This window comes from Macrotis lagotis, chromosome X (assembly GCF_037893015.1).
Source record: "Macrotis lagotis isolate mMagLag1 chromosome X, bilby.v1.9.chrom.fasta, whole genome shotgun sequence".
In the NCBI taxonomy this organism is placed as follows: Eukaryota; Metazoa; Chordata; class Mammalia; order Peramelemorphia; family Peramelidae; genus Macrotis; species Macrotis lagotis.
In genome coordinates, this window is record NC_133666.1 from 136,196,265 (window position 1) to 136,221,027 (window position 24,763).

General features: G+C 38.4%; 1 protein-coding gene and 1 non-coding gene across 5 annotated transcripts in view; one reads left to right on the forward strand and one right to left on the reverse strand.

The window, feature by feature from the left end:
• The first annotated feature begins 1,310 nt into the window (after window positions 1-1,310).
• The window catches only part of CHST12 (carbohydrate sulfotransferase 12), a 34,751-nt gene continuing 11,298 nt past the window's right edge, over window positions 1,311-24,763 (forward strand). Inside the window, exons 1-2 of one of the 4 annotated variants that reach the window (XM_074207704.1) lie at window positions 1,316-1,412; window positions 11,525-11,578. The gene's annotated coding sequence lies outside the window, so the exon portion shown is untranslated. Of the gene's footprint in view, window positions 1,413-1,684; window positions 1,768-1,946; window positions 11,579-12,855; window position 24,763 lie in introns of those variants that run through there. The other 3 variants (XM_074207705.1, XR_012472637.1, XM_074207703.1) reach the window with 3 other exon arrangements.
• Window positions 23,194-23,300, reverse strand: LOC141503628 (U6 spliceosomal RNA). Its single transcript, XR_012472973.1, has one exon. It is a non-coding gene; the product is annotated as a U6 spliceosomal RNA (small nuclear RNA).

Consider the following 24,763-nt stretch of genomic DNA (forward strand, 5'->3'; position numbering starts at 1 on the left):
CAGTCTATTGCATTTGTCTTCAGATATGTGCTTTTCAAGCAAGAAAAAATAATAGGGTCGTTAGAGAAACCCCGACAGACGGATAAGAGAACCAACCGAGAAATCACCTGAAGGAAGACGGATTGCTTGGGAATGACAAAGGGACTGAAAGGGGAAGAAGTGAAGAGTGCAGAGTACAGACTGCTTTGTTTAGTTTGGGTGAGAGAGGGAAGAGAGTTAAAGGACAATAACTCGCAATAGAAACAACAGAGTTTAGTACCTCTAACAAGAATTTTTAATTAAAATAGGAAGCTAGAAGGCATCAGGTTTTCCCTCTTTTATCAACATCCCTCAGTGAGCCCCTCCTATCCCAGCAGCAGTCAGCTCTCCTCTTTCTCCTTCTGCTCATCACTGGGGTCAGGTCAAGTTTTTTTGGTTAACTGTTCTAGGGGAAACTTAGACAAGTTTGGTGGGCAACAGGGAAGAAATCAGAAGATTACTGAAGCCATGAGTTCTCTGGGCGAGAGACTGTAGAGAACAGAGCAGCTGGCCAAGAATTACATTTTAAAGAATTAACACAATTAAATGGGGAAAGAAGGAAGAAATGACTGAAGGAAAAAGAAGAATGAGGACAACGTAGTGTGGACGGGAGAGAGTTTCAAGGCCGAGGCGTCAAATTCTGCAGAAAGGTTGAAGAACAGGTCCTGGGATTTAGAGCTCATTACCGAAAGGCGCGATTTAATCCAGGGCTTTGGGGATCACGGGATAGCGGGTCTCTCCAGCTAAAGCCGTTATTGCTCAGACGGAATCTTGCCCCATCAGTTGAATAACATTTTCCCAGTTGGTCTAGGTGTTTCTAAATGGGCAAAAAGGGGAACTCGGGGCGGGCATTTCGGCGAACGGGAAGCGGGCGGAGTGCCCCTTCGGGCGGGTGCTTTTGGGGACTGAGCCCGGCACCGGCGGCCGCCAGCGCGCTCTCCGCCTTCGCCCCACCCACTGCTTTCCGAGCACCCAAGCTGTGGGCGGGGCTGAAGGCGGAGCGGAAGGGGGCGGGGACGGAAGCGCCCTAGAGGATTGGCTGGAGGGAGACGGGGCGGAGCCTGGCCGGCCAGGTGGACGGAGCCCGTCTCAAATCATAAATAAGGCGCCACATGGCAGGGAAAGGGAAGCCCCGGAGGCGGGGAGGCAGAGAGGGGAGGGATTCCGAGATAAGGCGCAGGCGCAGCGCTGCATCGCCCGGACCCAATCCCTCCCGCGCCCGCTCTCTCTCGCGAGAATACGGCTTCAGAGGCGGCTCCCTCGGGCGGGGGGCGGGGCCGGAGAAGGGGGCGGGCTCTTTCCGATCCGCTACTCGCGGGGCGGCGGCGCCACCAGTGCCGAGGCGAGGCCGGGCGAGGAGCGGCGAGACGAGAGGCGCGGTCCGGGCCAGCGAGGTGGGACGGGGGTCCCGGGAGGGCGGAGGGCCGGCCGGGGGGGCCGCCAGCTCCTGCCCGGCCGCCGGGGGGCTCGCCCGAGCCCCCGCCTGCACCCGGAGCCGGCCGGCGCGCACGCACGCTTGTGCCCCCCGGTGCCCGCGGGGCGCAGCCCCTGCGCCCGAGCACCCTCGGCGCGCCCCGGCCCGGGAGCCGGCGACACGCCCCTCCGGCTCCGCCCTTCGGCTTTTAACTGCCAGCCGGCGGCGCGCGTGGCACGGGGCCATCGCGCGTGGCACGGGGCCATCGCCCGGCCCGCGCCCGGGGCTAATCCTCCTCGGCCCTTCCGCGGCGGCTCCTCCGAGGGATTAAGCCGGCACGTAGCAGGGCGTGGACGGGCAGCGCGAACGCCCGGCGGGGGAAGGGCAAGGGCAAGGGCAAGGGCGGGGCGCGGGAGCATCCTGGGTGTCAGCCCGGACCTCCGACGCCGAGTTGTGGGGGCACACGGCCCCTGCGCGGCCCCGCACCCCGGGCGCTTGGAGGCTGCCCCGGCGCCGTGCCCAGCGTGTCCGGCACGGACAGCCCGCTCGTACCCTTGTGCCACTGCTAGTAGCTGGGTACAGAGGACGGTAGAAGGCAGACACTGATAGATGATAACTTAAATGTGGGAGCACTTATAGCACATACAGCTCTCTGGTACCCTGCGGACACCTTTTGTGCCACTGCTAGTAGCTGGGTACAGAGGAAGGTAGAAGACAGACACTGATAGATGATAACTTAAATGTGGGAGCACTTATAGCACATACAGCTCTCTGGTACCCTGCGGACACCTTTTGTGCCACTGCTAGTAGCTGGGTACAGAGGATGGTAGAAGACAGACACTGATAGATGATAACTTAAATGTGGGAGCACTTATAGCACATACAGCTCTCTGGTACCCTGCGGACACCTTTTGTGCCACTGCTAGTAGCTGGGTACAGAGGATGGTAGAAGACAGACACTGATAGATGATAACTTAAATGTGGGAACATATCACATACAGCTCTCTGGTACCCTGCGGACACCTTTTGTGCCACTGCTAGTAGCTGGGTACAGAGGACGGTAGAAGACAGACACTGATAGATGATAACTTAAATGTGGGAGCACTTATAGCACATACAGCTCTCTGGTACCCTGCGGACACCTTTTGTGCCACTGCTAGTAGCTGGGTACAGAGGATGGTAGAAGACAGACACTGATAGATGATAACTTAAATGTGGGAGCACTTACAGCTCTCTTGTACCCTGTGGACACCTTTTGTGCCACTGCTAGTAGCTGGGTACAGAGGACGGTAGAAGACAGACACTGATAGATGATAACTTAAATGTGGGAGCACTTATAGCACATACAGCTCTCTGGTACCCTGTGGACACCTTTTGTGCCACTGCTAGTAGCTGGGTACAGAGGACGGTAGAAGACAGACACTGATAGATGATAACTTAAATGTGGGAGCACTTATAGCACATACAGCTCTCTGGTACCCTGCGGACACCTTTTGTGCCACTGCTAGTAGCTGGGTACAGAGGACAGTAGAAGACAGACACTGATAGATGATAAGTTAAATGTGGGAGCACTTATAGCACATACAGCTCTCTTGTACCCTGTGGACACCTTTTGTGCCACTGCTAGTAGCTGGGTACAGAGGATGGTAGAAGACAGATACTGATAGATGATAACTTAAATGTGGGAACATATCACATACAGCTCTCTTGTGCCCTGTGGACACCTTTTGTGCCACTGCTAGTAGCTGGGCACAGAGGACGGTAGAAGACAGACACTGATAGATGATAACTTAAATGTGGGAGCACTTACAGCTCTCTTGTACCCTGCGGACACCTTTTGTGCCACTGCTAGTAGCTGGGTACAGAGGACGGTAGAAGACAGACACTGATAGATGATAACTTAAATGTGGGAGCACTTACAGCTCTCTTGTACCCTGTGGACACCTTTTGTGCCACTGCTAGTAGCTGGGTACAGAGGACGGTAGAAGACAGACACTGATAGATGATAACTTAAATGTGGGAGCACTTATAGCACATACAGCTCTCTGGTACCCTGTGGACACCTTTTGTGCCACTGCTAGTAGCTGGGTACAGAGGACGGTAGAAGACAGACACTGATAGATGATAACTTAAATGTGGGAGCACTTATAGCACATACAGCTCTCTGGTACCCTGCGGACACCTTTTATGCCACTGCTAGTAGCTGGGTACAGAGGACAGTAGAAGACAGACACTGATAGATGAAAAGTTAAATGTGGGAGCACTTATAGCACATACAGCTCTCTTGTACCCTGTGGACACCTTTTGTGCCACTGCTAGTAGCTGGGTACAGAGGATGGTAGAAGACAGATACTGATAGATGATAACTTAAATGTGGGAACATATCACATACAGCTCTCTTGTGCCCTGTGGACACCTTTTGTGCCACTGCTAGTAGCTGGGCACAGAGGACGGTAGAAGACAGACACTGATAGATGATAACTTAAATGTGGGAGCACTTACAGCTCTCTTGTACCCTGCGGACACCTTTTGTGCCACTGCTAGTAGCTGGGTACAGAGGACGGTAGAAGACAGACACTGATAGATGATAACTTAAATGTGGGAGCACTTACAGCTCTCTTGTACCCTGTGGACACCTTTTGTGCCACTGCTAGTAGCTGGGTACAGAGGACGGTAGAAGACAGACACTGATAGATGATAACTTAAATGTGGGAGCACTTATAGCACATACAGCTCTCTGGTACCCTGTGGACACCTTTTGTGCCACTGCTAGTAGCTGGGTACAGAGGACGGTAGAAGACAGACACTGATAGATGATAACTTAAATGTGGGAGCACTTATAGCACATACAGCTCTCTGGTACCCTGCGGACACCTTTTATGCCACTGCTAGTAGCTGGGTACAGAGGACAGTAGAAGACAGACACTGATAGATGAAAAGTTAAATGTGGGAGCACTTATAGCACATACAGCTCTCTTGTACCCTGTGGACACCTTTTGTGCCACTGCTAGTAGCTGGGTACAGAGGATGGTAGAAGACAGATACTGATAGATGATAACTTAAATGTGGGAACATATCACATACAGCTCTCTTGTGCCCTGTGGACACCTTTTGTGCCACTGCTAGTAGCTGGGTACAGAGGACGGTAGAAGACAGACACTGATAGATGATAACTTAAATATGGGAACATATAACATACAGCTCTCTTGTGCCCTGTGGACACCTTTTGTGCCACTGCTAGTAGCTAGGTATAGAGGAAGGTAGAAGACAGACACTGAACTGATAGATGATAACTTAAATGTGGGAGCACTCATAGCACATACAGCTCTCTTGTATCCTGTGGACACCTTTTGTAATTTACATTCACATTAATGTGCTATTAAATTCACATTCAAATGGGAAACTATTGTATCTGTGGGTGAGTGTGTGAAAATGTATCACTATATAGGATGGTATAGATTAATTTTATACATGATAATTTGCACGTTATACCTGTACATAATATGTGATATATGTACATCTTTGCAAATGTATATTCATAGGCGTATATGTGTATATATGTGCATAGCACACAGAACGCTTTATAATATATAGTGTTATATACAAGTTGCATACACATTTAGGTATATACACATAAAGACTGGAATGCAAGTTCTACTTCAGGCACTTACTAGCTCTATGACCCATGGCAAGTCATTTAACACCATTTGCCTCAGTTTCCTCATTTTTAAAAGGATCTAGAAAAGGAAATGACAAACCTTACAATATTTTTTTTTTTTTGCCAAGAAACTCCCCTAAAGGAGTCATACATAACTAAATGCAACAAATATGCACATGTACACATATTTTATACATGTGAGTTTAGGTATTACTATATACATACACATGAGTGAGAATGTAGATATAGGTGTAGATTAATAGTTGGAATTTCTACTCAAAATTCACTATTTAACGTTTCAAACTATCTCTTTGAGCTAATAATCCTGAACTTCCAGGTATTTCAAATTCTCTATTTTATGTCTAACCTTTCCATTAGTGTTTGGGCCTCTTATTTCTTCTTCCTCCCCTTCCTCAACTACCAGTCTGATTTAAAAACCTCTGCTAAGTTCTGATGGAATTGTATTGGTCTTTGCATTGAAAAAAGTTACATCTGTTTGGGGATGGGGAATGGAGATTGAATAGCTAATATTCTGTGGAGTTTTTATTTGCACATTAATTTGTTTTCTGCTTTTGAGTTGGAAAGGGGAAAATATTTATTAAACAGCACAAAGATCTTCAGTTAAAGATGGTGCTTTCATTAGTTTTTTCCTTTTTTTTCTTTTCTTTTCTTTTTTCTTTTTTTTTTTTTAAGGATTTTGCAAGGCAAATGGGGCTGTGTCTTGCCCAAGACCACACAGTTAGGTAATTATTCAATGTCTGAGGTCATATTTGAACTCAGGTACTCCTGACTCCAGGGCCAGTGCTCTATCCACTGTGCCACCTAGCCACCCCTTCCTTAGTTTTTTAAAAAATTTTTGTTTTAGTTCACTTTCAATTTCATTAAAGAAAGGATTATGTCCTCAGTCATGGAATTTTTTCTTGTACTACTTAATCTTACCATTAGTTCCCGAAGTTGAATAAATCCACTAGGTATTGTTGGAATACTTTCAAATGATAACAATGTTTCTTCTTTCTAACTTTGGTAAAGCAGTGTCTGTGAAGACTCCAGTGAAATGTATTTAGGTTTTGAAATAATGTTTTATAAGTGACCTTTTGCTCCAGAAACAGTTCTACCTCTTCAGCTAAAGGAAACCACGTATTAGTTGCTAACAGTAGAATTTATATCTTCTATTTGGGCTCCTAGCCACTAAGACATCATTGGCAGACTGTTGGCATTTGTAGAGATTATGTCTGGCACCAAACACAACAAACCATAGTGTTTTGTGTAATTATTAAATTATTTATTTTATATTCAACAACACAGAAGACTCAGTATGAATAAGAATGTGAGTGGCAAGCAAAGTGGTTGCATTAGTGTCTAAACTGTGCCTATGCCAGAGATGACAGAACCAGGATTTCAGGCCGACTTCATTAACTCTATCAACCTTTCTTTTGGTTTGATGAGAGAAAAGAGAATTTAGGTATCATATACAACTCTCTTGTACCCTGAATTATTTCTTCTTTTTTAAGTATTTGAAGGGCTGTTAATGTGGAAGAATGATTGAATTTGTTCTGTTTTGCCTTCAAGGGGCAAAACTAGAAGCAGTGAGTACAAATTGTGGAAAGGCAGATTTGGTGCCAATGTAAGGAAAAACTTGGAGCTATGAGTAAGATGGATTGTCCTAGAAGTTTGTAGGCTCCATTCTTGGAAATTTTCCAAATAAAGGGAGAGTATGTTATAGATGAGATTCCTGTTCTGGGATTGGTTGGTCTAGATGACCTTAGGGTTCCTTCCAACTCTGTGCTTCTGGGCTTTCCCACTCTATGCTGTCTCTACAAACTGATTTGGGGGATGGGTTAGTGTTAGTATCTGGGTTCAGAGGAAGGTAGAATAGAGACATTAATAGATTATAACTTAAATGTAGGAATACTTATATTTTGAAAATTACTCAAATCTTTTGCATATATTATCATAACATCTGTGAAAATCTTTGTAATTTTACATGCAATTTATAGTGCTACCCAGCTTTTTAAAAATGCATCTTTGAAAATTAGTATTGGGAAATTATTGCTTTAAAATGATTTCTCATTTTGCTCCAACTATATTAATAAGTTGATTTGACAAATTGGACTTCTAAAAATTTATAATTATTGCTTTTAAGAATAAGACTTAAAAAAAAGAATAAGACTTTTTGAGGAAGCAAGAATACTGCCTGTGATGAGCAATATACTTTCTGTGCTGATTAATCCTCCTTTTCCCTTGAAATCTTAATGCTTACTTGTTATTAATGGAAGGGAGAGTGGCTATTTAATGCTAAAACAATATTAAAGCTGATTGTGCTAGGTGATTTTTTTTTTTGTGTTACATTATTTATTCCATCCATTCCCTAAATTACTTTTGGGTATTCTTTTGCACCTTTAAAACAAAAGGTTGTTGTTTATTTTATACTTTGGTATAGGCATATGATGTCTAGATAGGTAAGGAAGTTTTTCTTTATTTGTGTCAATAATTTTTTTGTGTGGTTTACCTTGAAATTGTATTTCCTGCTTATATCCATAGCAATTGCCATGCATAGATTCTTGGAATGTCTGAATGACAAGCTCCCTATTTTGTTATTAGGTGACCCTAATCTTGGCTCCACTACTTCTCACACCTAGTCAGATCAATCAGCTTACCCCATTTCTCAGTGGGGTTGAGAATTTAATTGCTTTCTAATTTTATCTTCATTGTATTTATTGTTATGTTATACACCATCTTGTCTCTATGTCATTGACTTGGTTCCTTGTTTACTACTAGGTTATTAATCACTATGGTCTTGAGTAATCTGATAGTACTTTATCTTTTTGAGATGAGTTGAATTGTTGGTTTCTGCAAAGAAGTTGTTTTGTTTTCTTTTATGATTTGTAAGTCAAATATCAGTGAAATAAATAGTTGAACATCCAGACCTATGCAGGCGGTATAGAAATCAAGATCCTAACCTTCAAGGAATTTACAATCATTTCAAAACCTTTAGATGATCTGTTTTTTGAACACATCCCTCTACTCATGAGCCCCAATTTGTGTCAAAGAAAGATAAGGCAAAAACAGTTTATCGAAAGTAATCAACAATCAAATCAATCAATCAGCTCTCAACAAAATATACACTTATCCCTCATCTTTGCTTAGCAGATTTCATTTTGCAGTTATTTTAATCATTAAATTGTGGGGTACTTATTGACAGCTCTATAGAAGTTCAGAGGAGGGAGAAATCTCTGTGGATACTGTATGTAGATCTGATTTTTTTCCTATGACCTTGGACAAGTCAGATATCCTTTACTGGATTCTGTTTTTTCATTTGGAAAATGAACATGTTGGACAAGATCTTTAAGGTCTCTTTCAGCTATAAATTTCCATGCTTACAAAAGCATATTAATACCACCACCTTCAATGAAAAAGTGGGATTTTTGAATTGGATTTTGAAGAGTGGGTAGGATTTGAAAAAAGTCAAGCAATAGCATTCTAGGAAGAAAAACAAAATAAAATTAGAATAGACATAGAGGTTAGAAATTAGTGTGACTTATTTTGGGGTTACTGAGGAAGTTAGTTTGGTTTGTCTAGAGTATTAAATGAAGTTGGGAAATCTAGAGGGCCTTGAAAATCAGGTGAAAGAATTTAGACTTGATGTGATAGAAAGTAGGGTGTTCTACGTTCTAGGGATACAAAGTTAGAGGTGAAAAAATACTTGCCCTCAGGAGCTTACATTCTAATGGAGATAGGCATAAATATAACCAGTTCATGTGAAAAATGAACACCAAGAAGTTCTGGAAAGGGATGCCCCACCTACTAGGGATGGAGATGAGCAGGAAAAAGGATTCTTAAACTGATTATTGCAGGAAGAAGTTATGTTTAGTTTTTTTAGTTGCTTGTGATACTCTATATTCTAATGACAAATTGTTCTCGGGATTGATTTAAATATTAAGTAATTTCACATGGAAATTGCAGCTCTAGATCAGTGGAAAAATGGAAATAATCTCAAGCTACAACTGTTATAAAAGTGAAAATCAGTCTTAGCTATTCTGCTTTAATGGAACCATAATGTAAATTACAGATGAGACTTAGTGAATCCAGAAGTAAATGTTGTCAGCAGGAACAGAAACTACAGATTTTTGTTGGCTGCAGTTATGGGTATAGCAATGGCATGCCCTTGCTAAATGATATTTATGAAACTTGCAAACAAGTGTGTATTCTCTATTTTTGTTGCCAGTTTAGATAAATAAAATGCTATGTAGTGAATTGGCTGGGTGACTGAATGCTTCAGATTAATTACTGATCAGGAAAAATTCAGTGCTCTCAGAAACTTGTGAGATGACAGAAGTCTATTAGAAGAACAGGTAGTTCTGGGACTAGAAAATCAATTCACATGCATTTATTAAACATGTGTGCCTAGTCATTGAGAATACAAAGGAAAATAAATGAAAATGGTCCTGACCTCATAGAGGTTACATGCTGTCTGGGAAGACATATGCATACATACATACATACATATATACATACATTCACAAAGGAAATAGAAGATTGATTTTTTTTTTGATAAGGAAGGTACAGCTTAGAGGGATCAGGAAAAGCTAAATGTAGAAGGTGATACTTGGGCAGAGATTTGAATGAAAAAAATGATTCTAAAGTGATAGGGGTGAGATGGGAGTGCATTTTAGGCATGGGGAAAGACTCCAAGATGGGAAATGAATAGGCTTGAGGAAGAGCAAGAAGGTCAATTTGGCCACAATTTAGGCTGATAATGGCTAATTGAAATGTATGGATGATTTCATGCAGAATCTGAGTACTTACTTTGGAATCATTGAATACATAATCTAGAGGGGGAAAAAACCCTATGAATCTTGGAGATTCTTAGTAAATCTGTTAGCTTTTTGCTATTATGAATTATAGATTAGTACAACTGAATTTTTTACCAATTTGGTAAATCTTTGAAACAAAGAGAGAAGGAATGGAAGAGAATAAGCATATATGTAGCCCCTGTTATGTTCTAGGCACTCTGCTAGGTACTGTTAAATTATAGCCTCATTTGATCCCCCAAGAATCTTGTAATTATTTTTGAGGAAACTGAGACAAAAGGGTTAAAGAGACTTGTGTAGGATCATAAAGCTAGTAAGTATTTGAGACTGGATTAGAATTTAAGTCTTGCTGACTCTAGGTGGAGGACTTGACTGTACCACCAGCAACCTTGAAGAAGCATTGTGTCCTCACATATTAGCCTCTTTGAGACATCTTAGTCCCTTCGATATATGTGGTTGGAAAAACCTGTATAGTATCTTCTTGTGCAATATTTTATGAGTTTAAAGGAATATCAGTTTGAAAACCTGTGTTTTAAAAGTTACCAGGTTATATTGATGTGCTTCTGAGTGAATAATACTAATCAAATTATAATAATTATAATAATTGTTTCCTTGCCCTAGACTTTCAGTGAAACTTTGTCCCTCATTCACAGGATAAACTAAATATACCTGAAGCAATTTTTTATAGAAATCACCTTGTGGACTAATGATGTAATGTGAAAATCATTTTTAAATAAGGATTTTTAATATAGAATTAGAGCAAATGATGAGGCTTTGGAGAGTTTTTACAAATCTACCAGTCATGGGACATCTTTTCCAGGCAAGGTTAACTGAACATAGCTATCTTCATATTTAATTCTATGCTTAACAGTACAGGATTCTTCAGTGAACCAAGACAATACTTACATTTCCTTACTTAACAGAGACAAATACATTTTCTTCAATATTTTCTCCACCTATTGGTCTGAATAGTCATTTGACAAGCACGAGACCTTGTATGGCAGCACAGAGTGCTTCTTCAGAGCTGCCAAGCCAGCCTTTGGCTTGAAACTCTGTAATGTTGCCTGCCCCTCCCTGTGAGTCCCACCCCATATTCAAAAACAACCCTAACTTTCAACTACAACATTTTAGTTTTAATCTAATTTTTCCCCCTGTATTTTACTCTAGTAAAAGGAATTGTATAAGATGAACCCTAAATCTTGCCTTAGTTCCAAATCCTGATACTTGTTTATTATAATAAATTCCTGTAGTAAAATGTTTAAACTTGATTGAAATACAGAAGGTTGACTGCTTTTATTTGTAAAGTTAACTGATTTGAATAAAAAAATATCATTTTTTGGAGGCAGGATCCTCAGATGTTTTTTTAAAACCTCAAGTTAAGAAATTCAACTATACAACTTGATACCTTTTTTTTCTTGATACTATCTTAATACTGTCTCCTGCCTCATAAAATGGGATAAGGTGTTAAATACATTGTGGCATGTTTAGACCAAGTAGACTCCAAAGTCAGTAATTTAAGATGCTTAAATATTGTATTTTTAAAAAATAAAATTGATAATTATTTTCTTTTTCATTTATCTGTTGTTCTTTAACCCATACCCCCTTCCTTGCTTTCTACATCAGTTGCCAATTCTGAGAGCCATTTTCAAACTGATCACAAGCTGATTTATATTTTATGTAAGTATTTTGGAAGGAAAGTAACTATATTACTTTTAAAAAAGGTTCCTTTCACAGGTATTCTTCATACACTCAGGAGTTTGTAACTACTATTTATGTGGCTTATTTAGAAATTAGAAATTACTATAGAAATATACACACAAAATACTGCCTTTCTACTCAATTTTTTTTGTTAATAAACAAAACAATACTCTTAGTTATTTATCATCTGACTTTGAAAAGTCAGGAACCATGAGTGTTAGCTAGATTTCTCTCCTCTGCCTTTTGGACCAAAACTGGAAAGAGCAGAAGCAAAACTGGTTCAACTACTGGTTCAACTGGTTCAAACTTAAGGTTTTAAAGTTGATTAATTAGATAAGTAAGGTTTTTATAATCCTATTAGTAAATTCCTTTTATTTAAAAGACACAAGAATTATGCCACTCTTTGTCTTTTTTTTCTTTATACCTTTTTAAAAAGTAAGTTATATATGGACCAAGCCTTTGTGGTTGTATATATACAGTATATATTAATGTATGCACACTCTCACAGAAAATAAGACAAAATAGCTTTTATTAATAATTTAATTTGTTCTTGGTATGACGATGAACTGTGGTACCAAGAAAAGACAATTGATTTCAGGATTCTGATTACACAGAAGCCTTAGATTTAGATTATTTTATGTAGATTTTTAATATAGTAACCAATATTTCAAGAGGAATGTTAAAATGTTTTAATGTTATATGGAATTTTAGAACTGGAAGGAACTTGTGTACATAGTTCAACTTTTTTCTTCTTAAAAATGAAGAAACTAAAGTCTGGGAAAAGTGATTTATTTATTTAAGATCACACAGTGACAGAAATAAGTAAAAGATCTGTGACTAAAAGCCAAGTCCTCTTGATTCCTTGTCCATATTTCTTTCCATCCAGCACACTGTTTTTTCAGCTTTATAATTGTCTATGGGTTGAAAGATTTGAAAATAGTTTATAAATAAAGCAAATGTAAAGGAGAAATGACTTGAATGACTTGAAAAAACATAGTAAGCATCATCCTTTAAAAAAAATTAAACACATAGAAATGAACTGTATTCTCACATTGAATAAACAATAAAATGTCAAATGACTCAACTTTGGCACAATTCTTTTTCAGAAATGGATATTGAGAAGAATAGGAAGGGAAAATTTATTATTAAAGTTCCAGCTAGATTTAAATTCTAAGAATATATCTGAACTTATTGTAAGAAAAGTATCTAAATAGAGTTATAATTGTGCAATTTTGTGTCTTCTTTTTTACCCAAAGATCAGAGACCTGGCATCTGATAGATGTGAAACTGCCAGGAAGTGAAACAACTTAATTTTCACATAACAAAGAAGTACAATTTGACTGATCTTACAAGTAAACATGTCTTCTTCCTTGTCATTGACTAACTCTGCTCTGAAAAATAAGACTATTGCCATCTGTGAATAAGATCCCTGGAAGGAGCTAGAAAAACATGAGCCATGAATTTCTATTGAAATATATTGCTTTTGTTGTTAGGGGACAACTGTGACCACCAGAAAAATTGTGGACCTATCCAGGAATTTTTTTTATTACATTGCTTGGTAAATCATCTAGAATAATAGAACCACTTCTCTTTCTTGTATTTAAATTAAAAATAAAATTGTAATCATTTTCTACAAAATTTTGCAAAAGTTCAAACTAATTATTGCTTTGTAAATCAACCAAGAGGCACTTAAGTTCTCCTGTGTTCTAGGCACTGAAATAGGTACCATATAAAGAGAAAAGTAAAATTGCCCTTAACTTTAAGAGGCTCCTGATCCTCTTGGTGGAAACAACATGCACTTAGATGGGGTGGGGGGAGAAGGAATAATCATTTATAGAACACCTGCTGTGTTCTAGGCACATTGCTAAGCACTTTCTTTTCACTACATCCATGTGAGAGAGCTGATATCATTGTCCCCATTTTACAGTTGAGGAAGCTGGAGGTTAAGTGACTTGCCCAGGGTCACAGCTAGTATGTGTCTGAGGCTGGTTTTGAACTCAGGCCTTCCTGATTCCAATCCTGGTGCTCTATCCATTGCACTATGAGCTGCCTCCAGAATATACAACACATAAAGTAGATAAAAGGTAAACTTTATGGGGCTAGGAGGTGAGGTACTGAGAAGGCACCAGAAGCTAAGGAGACCAGAAAAGCCCTCATGAAGCATCTTACAGAAGAGAAGGAAACCAGAGGTGAGGGACAGTGAAAAATTAGTTAGAATAACATTTATGCAGATGAGCAAAGAGGGTGAGTAGGGCTAGATCATAGGATATGTGAAAGGGAGTAAGCTATAGTAAGACTGGAGAGCTAGGATGGAGCCAGGTTGTATGGTTTTATGTGTGGTAATAGAGAGCCAAAATGGTTATTGGTCATAGGATCATCAGTCTAGAATTGGAATGGTTCTCAGAAGCCATCTAGTTCAAATCCCTTAGTTTACAGATGAAAAAACTGAGGCCTAGAGATGCTAAGAGACTTGCCAAAGGTTACCCAATTAATAAGTAGGATTTTTAACCCCTATCCTCTGACTCTGGAGTCTCTGTTCTTTTGGGAAATGACTTGACACTGGAACTGGTTGGAAAGCTGTTGCTATAGTCAAGATGAGAAATGGTGAGGGCTTGAATTAGTATGGTGACTGTGTGATTGGAGGGAAGAGGATGATAGCTGCAGGGCATGTAGTAGAAGCATGTGAGATATGAGGAGTGAGAGTGAGAAACAAATAAGTTGTGAACTTCATTAACTGGAAAATGGGGATATTCTCCACAGAAAAAGGGAAGTTTGGAGGGAGGAAATAAGATGGATTCTCTTTTGGATATGCTAAATTTGAGATGCCTGTGGAACATCCAGTCTGGAAGACAATTGGTGATGTAGTGCAGGAACCTGAGAGACATAGTAGGACTGAACATATATACATACATATATATATATGTACACATATATATATATGTATGTATTTGTTTGCCAATTATATACAATGGAAGCTTCTACCAATAATTTTTTTACAAAGTATTGAATTATTTTTTTTAGGTTTTTGCAAGGCAAATGGGGTTAAGTGGCTTGCCCAACACCACACAGCTAGGTTATTATCAAGTGTCTGAGACCAGATTTGAACCCAGGTACTCCTGACTCCAGGGCTGGTGCTTTATCTACTGCATCACCTAGACACCCCACAAGGTCTTGAATTTTACAATTTTTTTCTCCCTCCCTTCCTTCCCTCTCCCCCAACAAAAGGCAATTTGATATAGTATTTACATTTGCTTCCATGGTATGCATACATAAAAGTTGAATGTGTTGAGAGAAGAAACATCTAAAAGGAAGAGAGAAAATATTAGAGATAGCAAAAATTGCATAATATATAAGACGAATTTTAGTTTTTTGGGTTGTTTTGCAAGGCAGTGGGGGTTAAGTGACTTGCCCAAGTGGGGTTAAGTGACTTGCCCAAGGTCACACAGCTAGGTAATTATTATTATCATCATTATTATTATTATTATTATTTGCAAGGCAATGGGCTTAAGTGACTTGCCCAAGGCTACACAGCTAGGTAATTATTAAGTGTCTGAGGCCAGATTTGAACTCAGGTATTCCTGACTCCAGGGCCGGTGCTCTATGAACTGTACCACATAGGTGCCCCCAAACAGCTAGGTAATTATTAAGTGTCTTAATTGAACTCAGGTCCTCCCGATTCCAGGGCCAGTGCTCTATCCACTGCATCATCTAGCTTCCCCTAAGACAGCTTTTAAAAATTGAAGATAATAACCTTTGGTATTTGTTTAAACTCCACATTTCCTTCTCTGGATAGAGTTGATATTTTCCATCACAGATCCCCTAAAATTGTCCCTGATTTTTGCACTGATAAAGTGAGCAAGGCCATCAAGGCTGATCATTACCCCATGTTATTGTTAAGGTGTATAATGTTCTTCTGGTTATGCTCATCTCATTCAGTTTCAATTCATGCAAGTTTCTAGGCTTTTCTGAAACCTGTCCCTCATGATTTCTTATGGAACAATAGCGTTCCATCATATACGTATACCACAATTTGTTTAGCCATTCCCCAGATGATGGGCATCCCCTCCATTTCCAATTCTCTGCCACTACAAATAGAGCTGCCCCAGTTAGTGATATTTCTATATCAAAGGGTATGCACAGTTTTATTGCCCTTTGGACATAATACAAAATTGCTCTCCAGAAAGGTTGGATCAGTTCACAACTCCACCAACAATACATTAGTGTCCCAGATTTCCCATATCCCCTCCAACATTGTTCATTATTCCTTCTGGTCATATTGACCAATCTGAGATATGCTTAATAATGATTTAGAGAAATTCTTTTTTTAGTTTTTTTTTTTTTTTGCAAGGCAAATGGGGTTAAGTGGCTTGCCCAAGGCCACACAGCTAGGTAATCATTAAGTGTCTGAGGCTGGATTTGAACCCAGGTACTACTGACTCCAAGGCCGGTGCTTTATCCACTGTGCCGCCTAGCTGCCCCTAGAGAAATTTTTCATATGACACTAAATAGCTGTTGATTTCCTTGCCTGAGAATTGCTTTTGCATATCCTTTGACCATTTGTCAATTGGGGAATGACTTTTAGATAAAATTGATTCAGTTCTGTATTTTAGAAATGAGTTCTTTGTCAGAAACACTAGTTGTAGAAATTGTTTCTCAATTTACTATATTCCTTTTGATCTTGGTTACAGTGGTTCTGTTTGTGCAGAAGTTTTTATTTAATATGATCAAAATTATTATGGCATTGATTTTCTAGCAAAAGTGTACTATATCTGAAATATTTCCTGTATGATTGTATATATATATATTATGTATATTTCCTGTATGATTAAACATACACAACTCCCTCTTCCCCCCTCCTCATCTCACAACACTCAGATGCCCTTTAGCCATCATTGTTTTCTTACTTGTGCCCCTTCACAAGGCAAACCTCTATTCATGCACAAGTCACCTCCATCCTACTCTTTTATCTTTACTCTCTTCTGGTCTTCTGACCTCCCCATCCATGCCCAGGTTTCCACCATTTTCAAAAAGCCCTCACTTGATCTGACCATCCCTGATAGATATTGTCTCATAACTCTTCTCCCTTTTGTCTCTATACTTCTTAAGAAGTATACATCTAAGGGTGGCTAGGTGGCACAGTGTCTAGAACACTGGCTAGAACACTGGCCCTGGAGTCAGGAGTACCTGAGTTCAAATCCGGCCTCAGACGCTTACTAATTACTTAACTGTGTGGCCTTGGGCAAGCCACTTAACCTCGTTTGCCTTGCAAAAATCTAAAAAAAAAAGTATATATCTACATCATGTGCCTCTATGTTACTTTCTTATTCTTCTCTTGTCTACAGTCACTTCATTCAATGGCAAATGTTTTCTTAAAAGTTACCAGTACTCTTCTTATTCTTCATCCCTTTTTTGACCTCTCTGCAACTTTTTTTTTTTTTTTTTTTTTTTTTTTTTAGGTTTTTGCATGCAAGGCAAACGAGGTTAAGTGGCTTGCCCAAGTCCAAACAGCTAGGTAATTAGTAAGTGTCTGAGGCCGGATTTGAACCCAGGTACTCCTGACTCCAGGGCCGGTGCTTTATCATAACACTACGCCACCTAGCTGCCCCATCTCTGCAACCTTTGACACAATTGATCATCCTCTTTTCCTTGATAATCAGTTCTCTTTGGTTTTTCAGTATACTTCAAGGTACTCATTCTTCTCCTACCTATCTGAAGATTCCTTCCTTTTCAGGACCTTCATCAAGTCACAATACTGGGGATGTCCCATAGGATTCTGTCTTGGTACCTTTTAACTTCTTCCTCTATATTAATGATGTCCAACTTATTTAAAAACTGGATCTCTTGGTGCCACATATTGCCTTAGAAGATCACAAATCAGCAGTATGTTGTATTATATATTTTATTTGCTTTGTCAAACATTTCCCAATTACAGTTTAATCTGGTCATAGGGCACTTGGCTGTGAGTTTGACACCTCTGTTCTATACTATTTTATTTACTGATCTCATCAGCTCCTATGGATTCAAAATCATCTCTACAATGATGATTCTCAAATCAACTTATACATCCCTAACCTCTCTGCTGACCAATATCCCATCTCCAATTGCATTTTAAACATTTTAAACTTCAATCTGTCCATTCCTCCTTCCTAACTTTCTTATAAGTGTTAAGGGTATTACTGTCCTCCTAGTCACTTAGGTTGAAATCTAGACATCATTCTCAAATCTTTACTTTCTCCACTACACCAGCCAATATATTGCCAAGATGGTGGCTTTTGCCACCACCCTGGTGCAGGTCCTTGTTGCCTTGTTCCAGACAATTGAAATGGCCTGCTAACTGGTCATTCCCCTTTCAATAAACTTTAGTGGCTCCCTATCATTTTCAGGATCAAGTATAAATCTTTGCCTTTTAAAGTCCTTCATAACTTGACCCTTTTCTATCTTTCTACCTTTCCAGCCTTTTTACATCTTATTCTCCCTCACATGGGCAACTAAATAGAATACAAAACTTGGAGTCAGAAAAACTTATTTTCTTTTTTTTTGGATTTTTTAAAATTGTTTTTTGAATTTTACATTTTTTCCCCTAATCTTGCTTCCCTACTCCACCCCTTACAGAAGGCAGTCAGATAGTCTTCACATTGTTTCCATGCTTTACATAGATTAAAATTGAATGTGTTGAGAGAGAAATCATATCCTTAAGGAAAAAAATAAAACTATAAGAGATAGCAAAATTACATAATGAGATAACTTTTATTTTTTTAAATTAAAGGTAATAGTCTTTGGTCTTTGTTTAAACTCCACAATTCTTTCTTTGGATACAGGTGGTATTCTCCATCACAGATACCCTAAAATTGTCTCTGATTGCTGCACTGATGTGCAAATCTATTAAGTCTGATCATCAACCCCAAGTTGGCTGTTAAAGTGTACAGTATTCTGGTTCTGCTCATCTTGCTCAGCATCAGTCCATGCAAATCCTTTGAGGCTTCTCTGAATTCCCATCCTTCCTGGTTTCTATTAGAACAGTAGTGTTCCATAGCATACATATACCACAATTTGTTGTGTTATATGTATGTATGGGAAGACTCTGCTAATGGGATGCTATCTCTGGTAGGTCCTATTCGGTTTGAAATGCCTGATGGTTTACTATATGTTTGTTATCTGAGAACTAACCTTGTTTAGTCCTGAATGTCTATCAGTTGAGCCATTACACTTCTTGAAAATTGTCTCCTAAATTGTTAGCGGATTCTAATCTATGTTATTAGAGGGAGCAATCACATCTATGAAATTGCAGATTCTTAAAGTAACTAATAATTAAAATGCATTCATTATTTATATTAAAATGTCAATTAAATTGTATAATTTTACAAACCTGACTTAATTTTATATTTACTGATATGGTTCTGTTAAACAAGATGAAATGCACTTCACTTGCTAGGATAAAGGGTTTAAAAAATTCTCTTTGAATTAATTTGATTATGATTCCTTCCTTCCTCAAGCTTTTAGGAAAATCTTGGTTCTTCCTTTTTTGATACTGGTTTTGTCAGTTTGGTTTTTTATAGTAATGCTCTAATATCTAAAAAAGGGTTTTAAACTAATTTGGTTCCCTCTTTACTTTCATTGTGACTGTCTAAAATGGAAGGAAATAAGCTTGCCAAGTTTCAGAGTCAAAGAATTTCATTGTTGGAAAGTATCTCATTAGCCATAGAGCAACCTATAGCTGAAAAAAAGAATCTTTTCTACAATATTTGACAACAAAGGGAGGAGGGGATCAACCTGCTATAGACCAGTAGGGGCAGGCTTTGATGAACCCCTCTTGTCTCATTGCCAGTTCCCACTAGATATTTTAAAATCCCCATTCTCCTCCCTCTTCCTGAACTCACTTTACTTGGCTTCAATCTGTAAGTTCACTACTCCCTATCCAGGAGTTATTGGTTGGAACCATTTGCCCCATTGCTCCCTGAAGACCATGGAGTCTTATTATTAACCCAGCTACTTTGCCTGATGTACTCTTAGTTCCTTTTCTGTCTGCCATGAAGCCAAATCCTCCTTTATGTCTTGTCTTCCTTAATTAGAGTACAAACTCTTTGAGAGGAGGGCTTAGTTCAGAGCAAGTGCTTATTAACTGTTTTTCCATTCTATGACCACCTAGTCTTTGCTTAGAGACTTCCTCTGCCTTCCAAGGTATCCCATTCCTCTTTTGGATAGCTCTTTTTGTTAGGAAATTTTTCCTTATGAGGACCTTAAATTTACCTCTTTGCAAAGTTTGCCCATTATTAGATATGCTGACACTTAAAAGGATAGCCTTTTAAAGTCTTGAAGACAACTATTCTATGTCCTTAAGTCTTTCATAGGCCAGGAAGCTCAGTTTTTTTTTTCATTTCATCCTTATGGTTTCAAAGTTGTCTCTCCATCCTAGTTGCTCTCATCTCTACACTTTCCAGTTTATTAATACTGCTTAAATGTAATGTCTTGAACAACATATATTTGCGATGTTTGCTTGGGGTAGAGTACAAGAAGACAAACCTCTTTGTAACTGGAAGTTATTTCTTTCCTTATGTAATCAAAGATTGCATTAGCTTTCTTGGCTGACTAACATACCATTGACATATTATTCTGCTAAAATTGCCAATTTTTTTCAAAGTGCTGTCTCATCATACTTCCCCTTCTATTTTTTCAAACTCAAGCATATAACTTTTACATTTTTCCTCATTAAATTGCATCTTATTGGATTTGATCTAATGTTTTCATTTTTTAGAATCTTTTGAATCATTACTATCATCTACTGTGTTAGTTATGTTTCCTTTTCATCATTTGTAAATTTAATCATCATTCTATCTATAATAATGTCCAAGTATTTTTATAAAATGTTAAACAGCACAGGGCTAAGCACAGATCCCTAGAACATTCTACTTAGTATTCTAGAGATTAGTTAATGAAACACATCTTCCTCTTCTTGATAGAGGGACAGGAGTCCATGAGGGAAGACTGTGGCATGCATTATCAGACATAGTACTAACTGCATAAATTCATTTTGCACAGCTGTTTTTCTTTATTACAAGATTTGCTAGTGGTAAAGGATCTGGTTCAGTCATTCAACCATTTTCAAATCTCCTCAATTGTATTGTTGTCCATTCCACAATACTCAATGTTTTCCACAAAAATAGTATGAGAAACTTTGTCTTGCTCGAATCTAGGTAAATTTTACAGCATTTCTTGGTTATTTTATCAGAAATAAAATGAGTTGTTTTATATTACTTATTCTTGGATGGACTTCTACTGGTTCTCAGTGATCCTCCTTTTTCTAGCTGTTCATGATTCCTTTTAATAATAGAATTTTGCTGGGAATTAAATGAAGTTAAGCTTAATCTGGAGTATTCAGCCTCTGATCACCTTTTTTGGAAATGAAGACATTTACCCTTTTGCAATGCCTCATTATTTTCTTCCTTTCTCCATCATCTTTGGAGGAAAGTATATATTTGTGATTTGTTTTTACCCTCATTTATTTATTGATAGTGTCCTTTCTGGTAAAAAAAAAAAGAAAACCAATTAAGCAAAAGTAACTATATAGCTATTGTATCTCACAATGTATACAGCATCTGACTTTCAAAATCTTCCTGCCTTTCAGTCAATAGGAGGGAAGTATATTTTTTTATCTGTTTTCCAGGACCTTTCTAGTTTCCCATAGCCTTCCCAACACCTGTTTTTCCTCATGATCTTTTAAAGATCAACAATAGTGGCTTAGTCATACTTGCCAATTCTTTCTTTAAATTTTTTTTTTCAATCAGGAAAATTTGCCCCTCTCCCTCCCAGTTAAGAAAGAAAAATAAAAACCTGGTTGCAAATATGTATAGTCCAACAAAGTAAATTTCCTCATCAGCCATGTCTATTAATAAAGGCATTCTGCACACTGAGCCATTTATCTCTCTATCTGTAGGTGGGTTGTGTGTTTCATAGTCAGTTTTCTTGCCTTCCTTTCTGTCCCTCCTCTTCCCTTTTAATGGGGGTTGGTTGAGGGAGAATTTGTCTATTTCACCTAAACTGAAAGTACAATAGTTTCTTATGGGGCCCAATCTCCCTATTGATTAGCTCAAAAGCTTTGACCTGCTTTTTTCCTGACCTGGTCCAATCTCTTTGACCCTACCCCTTCCCAAGGCAGGTTGGTGGCACAGTGCCTCCAAGACTCACCATAATGCATGAACTTAGTACATACATCTGATTGGCATTTACACCCTTCTGAAGTTTAGAGTTCAATAGATCTGTTGGCTTCATCCTCCCTGATAACAGTTTATATGGGCATAGCACTATAGCCAACCACCCTTCCAACAAGTAAAATAAATGAAACAAACTGTTTCTGACCAACCTATGTCCCATTCTTCAGTTATGGTCCACTGTTACTTTCTGTTGAAAAGAGGAGAATGTGTCTGATCATCAATCTTTTTGAGTTAAGATTGGTCAGTACATTAAAGTGTGATCCCCAGAACTGAAAGCAGCCTTCAGGGTCTGGTATGAATCTAGATACTGTGCTTTGAATGTAGCAGAAGACTGCCTTGGCTGTTTGTTATCAAAACATCGAAGTCTTTTTCAAATCTCTTGTTTCTTGCCTTTACAAAGACTGGATGCTTCTCCTGAAAAGCTTTCCCTTCTCAGTTTTCTACATCTTGGACCCCATAACTCCTTCAAGGCTTAGCTTGTGTCACTATCTGTAGTATGTTTTTCTTGTAATTTTTAGTGTTTCCCTTCCTGAAATTATTTTACATTTTTATTATTGTTTTACACATATTTTACATTTATATTCAAGTAACTGAAATTGTTTTACATTTAGGTACTTATTGGTATATACCTGCTCCAGTCACTTTCTCCTCTCTCCTCCCCCCTTCCCTTTTAAGCTCCTTAAGGGCAGGGACTTTTTTGCCTTGGCATATACAGTGCCTAGTACAGAATAGGCACCTAAGATTTGTTTGAGTAGAATTTTTTCATATTGAGACTAAACCTGGACTCTCATATCCTGAATTTCTGTAATCATTTTTTCAACCTAAATATGTTTGTGTTTATTGCCATATGTTAATATTTTTTTTGTTTTTCTTTTTGCAAGGCAGCAGGGTTAAGTGACTCCCTCAAGGTCACACAGCTAAGTAAATATGAAGTGTCTGAAGCCAGCTTTGAATTCAGGTCCTCCTGACTCTAGGGCCAGGGCTTTATCCATTGTACCACCTAACTGCCCCTGCGATACAAATTTTGCACTTTATTATAAAGGCACCATTCTAACCTCAGAGTTCCAGATTTGGAATCAGGATGACCAGGGTTCAAATTTCTCTCTGCCACTATTAGGTGCGATCCTGGCAAATTCACTTAACCTTTATGTACCTCAGGGATCTTCCAAGCTTATCAGTAGTAGATAGTTGAGATTTGGGATCTACCATGATAAATCAAGGCCCTGGCAGAAATCAGATTCTTTACATATGCCTTGTACTATATGGATTCTTTGTTACAGTATTCAAGATCTCTTTGAATTCCCACTTTATAGTTAATTCACATAAGAAATTCACATTAAAAAACTAAAAAAATTATCTTTAAAAAAGATTTGTCAACCCCCTAAATTTTACATAGTATGCTTCATGAATTTGCATGTCATCCTTGAGCAGGGGCCGTGCTAATCTTCTCTGTATCATTCCGATTTTAGCATATGTGCTGCCGAAGCGAGCACAGTTTTACATAGTATGAAAATCTGATTAGCTCTCAATCTAAATATTTTTCCCCCTTATTGACTAAAATGTTGATAGGAAAGGGTCAAAATCAGAACTTTGTTACTAGAGAATTTCTTCTAAGTTGTTGTCAAACCCTTAGCTTATGCTTTGTAGTTTCAATTGCACGGTCACATAATTCTACTATCATTCAAACAACATTTCCCCACCTTATTTGTGAGACTGTTATGACTCTTAAGTGTCTTGTTGAAATAAAGAAATATTTTTCAACACACCCTAGCCTACCAGTCTAGTTAACTCTTATCACATAAGGAAATGAGGTTTAATTAGGATGATTCACTCTTCCTGAAGACATGCTGACATGATCCCCACCTTCTAAATGCTCACAATTTTTATTCTATTCTAAATGCTCGAAATTTGTTTGATAATCTTTTCTAAAATTGTGTCCAATGTTAACATCAAGCTCAATGGTCTAGATTTTGGGAACTTATCTTTTTTTTTAGGTTTTTTTTGTTTTTTTAGTTTTTGCAAGGCAATGGGGTTAAGTGGCTTGCCCAAGGCCACACAGCTAAGTAACTATTAAGTGTCTGAGGCCGGATTTGAACTCAGGTAGCCCTGACTCCAGGGCCAGTGCTCTATCCACTGCGCCACTTAGCCACCTGGATTCTTCTTTTTTTTTTCCTCACCTCTCCTAATTACTTGAAGATTATATAATTGAAGACTTGTTTTCAGGATTTCTTTTAGTCTTCTGGGTTGGAAAGTTCAATATTTATCCTGTGAATTTAAATTTACTTAAGACTTCTCATACCATCTCCTTACCTATTTGGGGGAGTCAGTCTTTCTCAGCTGTGTATTTTTTTTTCCAGGTTTGAAATATATTCTCCTTAATTAAAAACAAATAGTGAACCAGGACTTGAGGAGTTCTGTTTTTTATCTGTAATTTGTTAAAATGGTGTCTTCCTCTCAGGACAATATCCTGTCCCCTCTTTGTTCTTATTTTAAACCTCTAAGTGTAGCTTTTCAAAAAAAAAAATCTCATTTTGTTCTTAGCATTTTTTGTCAGCTTCAACTTATTCTGAAACTATTTCTACAGCCTTTCTGACACTACCTCTAAAGATTTGTATCATTCCTTATAGTTTTCTTTGTGCTTTTCCTTCTTTGTGGGGAGTATATAAAAAATCTGAATTTATAAGTTGATGCCCTTTGTAATTATATCACATCTTTAGGTGACTCTTCTCTTTCTCCTTTAGTGTTATGATAAAAGGATTTCAAAATAGACTTATTTTCCTCCTTATTCACAAAAGTTAGGTATAACTAAATGCCAATCTATTAATGATTTCAAACTGAATTTTGTTATGAGCTTAACTAATTAGGATTTATTAAAAGAAAGCTAATATTTTTCAAGGTAATTATTTGATTCAGAGAATGTAAGAGAGAATTTAAGTTTTAATCTTATTTTCTTATT